The 9,628-nt window shown below is 50.1% G+C and overlaps 1 long non-coding RNA gene across 1 annotated transcript in view; it reads left to right on the top strand.

Annotated features, from left to right (window-relative positions):
• Positions 1–2,945: 2,945 nt before the first annotated feature.
• The window catches only part of LOC144149779 (uncharacterized), a 28,744-nt gene continuing 22,061 nt past the window's right edge, over positions 2,946–9,628 (top strand). The window contains exons 1-2 of the long non-coding RNA XR_013318362.1: positions 2,946–3,091; positions 5,189–5,362. This is a non-coding gene — a long non-coding RNA (uncharacterized LOC144149779). The remainder of the gene's footprint in view (positions 3,092–5,188; positions 5,363–9,628) is intronic.

The raw sequence follows: 9,628 nt of genomic DNA, 5'->3' as shown, positions 1-9,628 counted from the left end.
CTGCGACTGGTGGACCACGCGTGATGATGTGCTGGGTGACGCTATGCTTGGGCAGCTGCTTTAAGTTGCAGGGTCTCGTGACTTCAGCGAAGTCTTCGAGAATTCTTGCGTACGGGCATGAGGGAAGCAGCGTGCGGATGCCAGTTGGAGCGACAGTAGACAGTATGCCCACGATGGAAAGGCGCGTCTTGCTGTCGATCAGGCGATGGTGACGCATGCTGACATCTAGGTCAAAGTGGGTGAGGAAATCGGAGCCGTGGATGGGCTGATTGACGTCGGCTACTACGAAGACCCACCGGAAGGCGCGTCGCAAACCAAGGTCGAGGGTGAGGAACCGCAGACCATACGTGGCGATAGAGGTAGAGTTCGCTGCACGAAGTGTAGGTCCAGGTGACTTAGAAGTACGCTCATCCTTGGTGGCCGGTAGTACACTGACTTCAGCACCCGTGTCTACAAGGAAGCGCAAACCAGAAATGCGATCCATGACCAGGAAAAGGCGGCCAGGTTGTAAGGAGAGGTCACTTGCCGCCATTAGTGATCTCGCGGCGCGTTTCCCGAACAGCTGCATGGGGAAGTGCAGTGACGGGCGCGGTGCTGGAAAGTGCGATGGTACCAGCAGATAGCCGAGCTTCGAGGGCTGCGCGAACAAGAACCACCCGGGGAAGACGAACGGCGGCTAGGACGTGGGGAGGAGCCGCATCGGCGATCAGAGGACGTCCGAAGAGCTTCAATGGAAGCGGCGAGTTGATCGATCTGAGTCTCTAAGCGGGAAACGGCCGATGACTCTGCTGTCGAAGCGAGGGGGTGACTGAGGGAGAAGTCGCGTCGTGACCTTTATCAGCAAGCTCGGCGGCGTGGTCGAGGGTCAAGTCGCCTGCAGCAGCTAAAACGATGCGAGTGGACTGTGGCAAGCGCTGCAGAAAGAGTTCTTTTAAAAGTGCACCGTTGGAGTCCACGTTGCTCGCGCCCACAAGCTGTCGCATGGTGTTGAGCAGCTGGGAAGGGCGGCGATCTCCAAGCTCTTCGTGGGTGAGCAGCTGCCGGAGGCGCGCGCTCTCAGACGCCGTGGTTCGGTCCAGAATACTCCGCTTGAACCGCTGGTACATCGTTCAAAGGTGCACCGATGACGTGTGCCACTTCATCAGCCACCTCCGGAGGCAGGTTGCAAAGCAAGTGGTGAAACCGAGTAGTCTCCGAGGTGACGCGGTGCAGATCGAAGACGGCTTCGACCTGGGCGAACCAGACGTGTGGGTTCTTGCGCACGAAGGTGGGCAGACGGAGCTGTATGACTGCGACGTCCGGCGGCCGCGAGGAAACGTCAGGCAAAAGAGGGCCCGAGGGCGCGAGGTTGCTGGGGTCGGTCATGTCTTAGTCCGGAGTCACCACTGTCGGGAACCGCGGGGTCGCAGCGCAGCGCAAGAGAGAAAGTACCAACGTGGCAGGCTTTCGGAATCGAACTGCCCGTGCCGTGCTGGCGCACCAAGCACGCGCCGATCGTCTCTTTATTCTCGTCTTTTCTAGCCGGCGCCAAGGCGCCGGCTAAGACCGCCAACCAGAGGGCGCTACAACACCATCTTTCCGTAGGGGAACCCTGAGTAGTATACCAAACAGCCTTGGGCTCAACGCAATATCCCATTTCGTAGTTGCGGTAAGTGAAGGTGTGGCAGCTACCATGGAAACCTAACTGTAAATATAGCGGTAGCTACGTAACTAAACTTAAGGGAAACGACGAACTGAAAACTAATGGGCACTTGAATCGACCCCAAGGCTGCTTAACATACTACTCAGGGTTCCCCTACGGGAAGATGGTGTAATTTGTTTTTGTTTAGCAAGGGTGGCCTAAGAAATTTCTGACCGAGATCTCATTTATTTGCCCGTTCTGAGAAGTTCTCAGTACCTTTGTAAAAGCGGCGTATTTTATTTGCGAATAGAACGTCTATGAGAAAAGCAGTTTTGAGCTGCCAAGAAACAAATCACAAGGACTCTGAGCAGTCAAATAAATGTTATCAGTGAACACTTGGAGTAGCTAAAGATATACAGGAAATTTACGGTGTTGGATGAAAAAGGTACACTTACGGTCCTATAAATTGCATTTGAGACAAGAATAATGCTAATAAAGTAATTTTAAGCCGTTCCACCTAATGTTAAATCTGTCGGGAGTGCAGAGCAGTCATTCGACATAATGGGCTAGGACGCCGTTATCCTGTCACTGCTACCAACCATCACCACCTTCGCCTCCCTGTCTTACTCCTGCCTTGATAATTTGAACGGAGGATTGTCTAATGCACTTATAGTTTCCCGTCTTTGCAGTGCTCACTCGCCCCCGGCCTTTTACAGCGCCAGTGGGCGTTCCGTCCTGTTTTTGCTTTCTTTCATGTCGCACGTTACGGCGCGTTACCGCGCTTTTTGCAACGTGTCGTTTATAGCGGCCACTTTTTTTGACTTGCTATCGTAAAAACTACTCAAAGGGTGGTCGTAACTAGATGACATTGGGGCCGGCGCTTATATATGCACATTTCGCCTGAAATGTTCCTGCAGCTTCTGTGTGAGGAAACGTCACAAACTGCCGGCGAGGCCCTCCATTTTTTACATTCGGGCGGCCGACATGACGGCATCCCGGACGGAGTCGGCCATTTTGCGACGTGCTGTGGAATCCGGGGTCCCCCTCCGGCTTGGTGCTCACGTTCTTTGTTTCGCCCTGTCAGCTCCGAGGACAATGCGACCTGCGACATTCCAGCGGACGTGCAGTTGCGACGGGTGACGTCATCATAGCTAGCTCGGACGCGCGCGTGCGATAGTGGCGAGTGGCCGGGGGCCCCGGGAGAGGGGGAACCAGAGGAACAATGGGGAAGACGTCGGAGCAGGTCTACGCGAAAGCCGGCGGCCGGCGGAGGTTATTTAGGCGAGCGCAAGCGGTCGCTGGGGGCAGTCGGTTGGAGATTCTTGAACGTACGACGCGGGGAAGGGTCCGGGGGTGACGCGCTTTAGCGGAAGTACGTCGGTAGGCTCGCGACAGAATGACTACGGCCTGACGCTCGAGTTTCCCCGTCGCCACAATTCCCAGCTGCCGCACCCCGGAGCCTCGAAATACGTAAGCCGCAGCCCGGGGAGGCCGGGTCCATTTCGTCGTGACGTTCCGCCGGGGAACCGACAAGTTTTTCTTGCCTCGTAGAGACTTTCTTTTGCGGCCCCTCCCCTTCGTAATTGTTTGTTGCATCAGATTAAGATATCCGCCTCCTTCGGGTTTCTTCTAGCGTCTCTCGTAGCTAACGAGCTGAGAGTTGGTTTTTTGTGTGTTGGGTGTCGTAATGGTCGTTATCAAGGGTAACGATGTTTGAGGGCATTTCACGTCTCGGGTACAGCTTTCAGAGCTGCTAGATTTTTTTTATAGTAAGTGCTGTTGTCGGGGGGTGGGGTAACGATGTTTGTCCGCTGGAGTGTTTTGCGTGTTGCGTACGTGTTAGTATTTTCTGTTGTCGTTGCACTGTCGGGGTTTAAACAAGTGTTAGCCTCTAGAGTGTTTCGTGTGTCGCGTACAGCTGTCTGAGTTATAAGTTCGGAGTCGGAGGTTAAGGCGTAGGCAACGGCGGTTCGAGTGTTGTCATAGTGGCCACCCTGTGTAGTTGGTTTTCCTTGGTTGTGTTACTATCTGGCTAGCGCCGTGCGCTGGGGTGCCAGCGCGCGCGTGCGCTTAATGTACGGCAGATTATTGCCTGTGCACACAGGGCCAATGGCAGTGTGCAGGCTTCTTTTTCTTGTGACGGGCGTTGTCTTGTAATTTTTGTTCGTGTATTAAACCTATACAGTAAAAACGCAGTCGAGCATCCCCGTTTTGATTTCATTCCCCCCAGCAATCTCGGCATACGTGGAAACTCACGGGCCGGCCACTCTGCTGAAATATAAATAATTGTTGCCTCGCGCCCTTCTTTATTGGTTTTTGCTAGCGGACGCAATTATCCAGGGGAGGAGTTTGTGACAATAAGTGGCGTCCATGGCAGGGCTGGTCTGCCACGGCAGGACCGGTAAAGCTAGCCGCTGGCTCGTACGTTTGTTCTTTGAGAATCATGCAACCTGCATCTCGAGGAAATAACGGCGGAGACGGCCAAGCTAATTGAACTGGGACGAGCCCTCGTTCTTGAGGGAAAAGACCTGCAGGAGTATGTGAAGGAGGAGAGAAACAACGGGGAGATGTTTGAGAAGGGCTGGCAATTCGAGAGTTTCGAACGGTTATTAGCATATAAACCGCTTGTTTACTAAGTCTCCCTTACGGGCTCTACTTTGGTCCGCTATCGCGGTTTGCCTCCTGATCCTGGCAGTCACTTGATAATTTTACAGCAAACGAGCTACGAGGAGAAGGCGAACCCATAAAGCACTAACCAGCAAAAAATCTGCATGAGAACAACTCAAGTGTACTTCCACCCTGCGAAGGATGACGACAACCTAGCTGTGCGATTCTCAGGTACTGAATAAACACAACAGTTTTGTTTCGGTAATTTGTGATTGAACTCTCTAACAAATTACCTTATGGAGCTAGGAAGAATTACACGAATTGTGGCGAATATTCACCGGGCTGTCAGTTTGCCTCCCCCATCGTCCGTGCAGCACGCCAGCAGAAGCCGCTGCACAGCCGAGGCAGTAGTAAGGTCATATCGGCCATGAATCTCCCCTGGTTAAACGTCTCACCAGTTGAGCAGTAATGTCCTGTGTGAGCACGTGAATTCTGGCTGAACATGCACCCCGCTAACCTCCTCCGTCGTGCACGAATTACTTGCAACAAATGATGTGCTGACGTTCAGACGTGATAGACCGCTGTCAGAGCCTTTCAAAATGAACTAAAAAAAACTGAGGCAAAAGTGCTACCCAAGAACCCCTACGGCAAGAAAACGTAAAACCTCCACACATCGGAGTGCGACGTTTGTGGACAACCCGAATTATCTCTGCACAATGTGCTTGGTTCGCAAAGAATATGCAGCTGAGCTAAAAAAATACACGACTAATTCAAACGAACATAGTTTTATGCCTTGAGTACGACATTTTTTGCATCATTCCTGCCCGCGAATTTTCAGCCCTTTTCGTGGTTTGTAGGGCACAATACCCTAAATATGTCTCAAAAATGACCATTCCATGTAAGCTCCCTCAGCAAGTTTTTTTTTTAAATAACTTCCACTTTTCTACCATTCTTGTTTAGGGAAAAATGAATCGTGCGTGTCTCTTCCGCATATTGCGTCATGCAAAGGAGAAGGCCACCACTATTACTTTGACCATACAAGGAAAAAATGTGTGGAGCTTTCAGATGAACAGTGTGCATCTGGACCAAATAGCTTCCTGTCAAACTCGGGTTGTCTGCACGTCTGCGGTGGCTGTAAGTAGCGTTTGTATTTCCTGGTATTGAACACGCACGTTTGTGCATGCGCACGTTTTCAAACACAATGTGTGCGAAGTTGATTACTCAAGTACCCTTGCTGCACCACGCAGCTTTCTGAAACATGTGTCGCAAAACTTAGTTGCCCACTTGATACATATCAATGTCACAATGTCATCACAGAGATCTAAACCAGCTAAGTATGCAAACTACAACTAGTAATACGTTCCAAAATAAGCAAGTAGTCCAACTACCATGGACGGGCGCTAAGCGCTTGTTCTACTCGTAAAGAGGTGGTTTCAGAGATTAAATGTTTTCAACAGCTCTGTCGCAACACAGAGAAGAGCAACACTGCACGAATATGTCCGGATATGAGATCTTGTTTTCAGCCAACTAGTACCATATAAAAAAAAGCCACCTTCCTTGGAAGGTGGTTTTCTATGAAATGCATACCATATATCACTCCTCCTACCAAGTAGTTTTAGCTGCCCTTGCCACCCGTGCCTTACCTGCGCAACGTCCTCGCCGTGTGCGTAGTTTACTGACAGCGAGGCTAATAAATACTTCAATTTTCATTTCAAAGTGACTGACGCAAATGTGACGCACAAGAAATAATGTACTACAGTGATGTCAAAGAAAGTTAGAAAGAGAAAGCGAAGGAAATTACGAGCGTACAACTGCTAATATGCAGAAAAGACGAATTTCAGTATTCCTCCAGTCTGTAGGATGACCACCAGTGCTCGCCGCAGACAAAATGAACAAAACAAACAAGTAGCCGCAACTTGTTGTGGCGGTAAAATTATCGTAGCGGGGCACATTAAGTGCTTTTTCATGATGCCTGCATTATACAGTAGAATACAGAGAACTAGACGAACAGTGGTCCTTTCCGCCAGAACATTTTGTCTCGCATACGCTTTTGTCTCTGCAAATCAATTCTGCAAATCAAATCAATTTGTCTCTGCAAATCAAACCAGTCGTAGGTGATGCCGTTAAATGGAGAGCCTTCACAACATTTTTAGAGGTGCATACTGCACGGAGACGAAGAATGCACGCCGACGATAAATCCTAAGCTTCTACGCATGCGCACTTATAGGTTCTGTTCGATGCCGGAGAGACTGGGGCGCCCACAAGAGGTTGTTTCCGGAATCGTAATCTACATGATATTACCTGAACCAGAGGGAAAGTAATGCTCGACTTAGCACGCCTGTGCTACGAGCAATTACAAAGGAGTTAGGAGAAATGTGTACTAGGTTAATGTTGCTACTTGTACACTACTTCCGGTTAGGTCTAGTAGGAAGCCCATCTCTGTGGGCTTCCAAGGAGGCCATAGGATATAAATATATTATAGAACTTTCACTGCAGTTACTAATTTGTTTAAAGACCTGACGCCGAATTGTGTATTAGGCATTAGGCAAAGTAGGTTTTCTATTGTAGCAGAACGAACTCCCCTGCCTCTTTTTTAGTGTAGCAAACAATCAGCCTACAAACGACAGGCAAGTCAAGAACTGCGAGTAATTTAGGTTTTCCAGACATGTCGTAAATCTAGGACGTCGGTTGTTTACATCGCCACGTAGTTAACCGGGCCTTCCCTACAGCACCTTCGTCTTTTTTAGCGCTTCATCTTTCGGTGTGACATACTGCCCGAAATGCAGACTGTCCACGCACGCCATAAGATTGTTATGCGTGGCTTGGGCACCTGGTCTACTCAGTTAGAAGTCCGTTTACTTGTCACACGGACCACACTGGTTTATATTTTCTCCCACCACGGGCGACGTTATACAAAGATTAGTGGTAGCTCTCTGAGCTCCTGCTGTGCAGATTGCTGCTAAAATCCCATTCAAATTGAAGTGTGTGTTCATCTATTCTTTACAGCAGTAGCCACCTTTTCACAAAACAGAACCACAAAAGAGACTTTTTTGCATACGAGACAATTTGCCGTTACCCCTTGGCACATTTCACTTTTGTCCTTTCTCTTTAAAGCTGTTTCACTCCTCGCTCGTAGCCCCGTTAATGTAAAGAGAACACATTCGCACCCTCACACACCTCTATAAACATCTTTGTAGACGACAGTCGTATCGGAAAAAATCTGCAGGAGACCACAGAATGTACCTGGAAGGGAGCAGCAGAAGGCGTTTGCAAATGTTCATAACAAAGGGGCTGCTCTCGCTTGTCATAGTGGTTATTGCATTAATGGCAGTTTTTGTCCAAGCGGCAAAACATTGTCGGAATTCATAGCGCATAAAACACAAATACAAGAGAAAAGAAAGACTACTCTGCGCAACTTTCAACTGACGTGGGAGAACACTGTGGCAAATATCTAGATCCACATTGCTAAATATTGTCATCAGCCTTAAGATGGCACAGTTGTCTTCGACAAAAATTAGGTTCATTGGAGCGAAATTGTGCTCCCCTATCTAAAAAAATTATCAGTGGCTTAGCTCTGCTATGCCAGGATATACGTAGCGTGAGATATAATTCAGCAATCCAGTCCAATCCAGTCCAGTCCGGCCCAGTCACGTCCAGTCCAAATCAGTCTAATGCAGTCCAGTCCACTCCAGTCCAGTCCTGTTCAGTCACTGCTCCTCACGCATGCTCAGCACGGCTCTTCACTAGCCATGCGAAACCGCTCTCAAGCGGTTCCGGCGCAGCGTCAGAGTTGGCTACTGCGCAATTGAGGTGCACACCTGGGCACGCGCCGGTGCCAGTGCGTCTGCCGCGGATATGACGCAACACAATCCAACACAATCCAATCAAATCCAAGCCAAGCCAAGCCAAGTCAATCCAAGCCAATACAAGGCCCCTCCCTCTTGCGCAGAAGGGCCCTTCACGGCACACGCGAAACTGTTCAACCTAGGCCAGTGTAGCTTACGCTACAAAAAGGCACAGCAGCGAAGCACCAGTTAACATAGTGACTTCCGCAGGCGAGTGTCGGCAAATCGAACGCCTCGACGTTTGCTCCGTGGGCATTTATCTTGCGGCGCGGGTGTTTCTCTAACTGGTGATTTACATCGAGGAAACTGTAGATAAACAGCATTCTACGCTAGTAGCTTGAGGACGAAGCATTCGCCCTATCAAAAAAATGTATCCGTGCGGCATAAGACAGAAACAAATTACACCATCCTCCCGTAGGGGAACCCTGAGTAGTATGTAATGCAGCCATGGGGTCGATTCAAGTGCCTATCAGTTTTCAGTTCGTCGTTTCCGCTAGGTTGATGTACGTAGTAGCTAGCGTTATATTTCCAGTTTCGTTTCCATGGTAACTACCGCACCTTTCACTTACAGGAACTGCGAAATGGGAAATTGCGTTGAGCCCATGGCTGCTTCGCATACTCCTCAGGGTTCCCCTACGTGAAATGGTGTAATTTTGTTAAATGCGACTGGGCTATGTCCCTCCCTTGTCGTTGTTGCGCCGTCCACACCCCCACTGCGCATGCTCGGCTTGCTGAACGCCCGGGGCTGCCTTACCATTTATTTGCTCCCAGAGCGACAGTGTTATCGGTGTCTTCCTGGGCCGGCCCAAGATGAGCCGAGCATGCGCAGTGGGGGTGTGGACGGCGCCACAACAAGGGAGGGACATAGCCACGACCTTGAGATGCTGGAGTGACAGTGTTACCGGTGTCTTCCTGGGCTGGAACGAGACGAGCACGCTTCCTCTTAAAGGGCTCCAGGAGCGGCAGTGTTGCCGGTGTCTTCCTTGGCCGCCGGGTGGATGGACCAGGGTCGACGGAGCCCAGAGCAAGAGATGCTTTGCATCTAACAAAAGGAACATGCGATTCTCTCGAGACATGGATAAACCAGCCCGGCGCGGGCCGGTGTTAAAAGTAAAAAGATAGCTAAACTGATCCAATGCATGGCTCGCGACTTTACCCCCTTCCTCCCCCCGCCTCTGAAAGTGCATTAGAAACATTGCTGGCGCTAGGCGGGACAAGGACGAGGATCTACACACACAAATGAAGCGCACTTGCGCAAAAGTGCGCTTTATTTGTTTGTGTAGATCCTCGTCCTTGTCCGGCCTAGCGCCAGCAATGTTCCGAGTGAAAAACCAACTAGCCCCATTTCAAGCTCTGGAAAGTGCATTGATCTTAGGCTAAAAAAAGGACAGTGTGAACGAACGAACAATAAAGTTTTTCATCTTGCGTACTAAGGTTTTAGGCGAACCACATTGCCGAATTCGGGCCGCTTGCGTAGTCGCGATGTTCCGGAATCACCGTCTGGGATCGCCTCGTAAGGCAGTTGGCCAACACATAGAATCTCGTGGGGTCCAAA

The sequence above is a fragment of the Haemaphysalis longicornis genome, unplaced genomic scaffold, assembly GCF_048455015.1.
Source record: "Haemaphysalis longicornis isolate Haplotype H1 unplaced genomic scaffold, Haemaphysalis longicornis Haplotype H1 scaffold_8, whole genome shotgun sequence".
Classification (NCBI taxonomy): Eukaryota; Metazoa; Arthropoda; class Arachnida; order Ixodida; family Ixodidae; genus Haemaphysalis; species Haemaphysalis longicornis.
The sequence above is the reverse complement of the archived record's forward strand: the minus strand, read 5'-3'. Positions and strand labels throughout refer to the sequence as shown.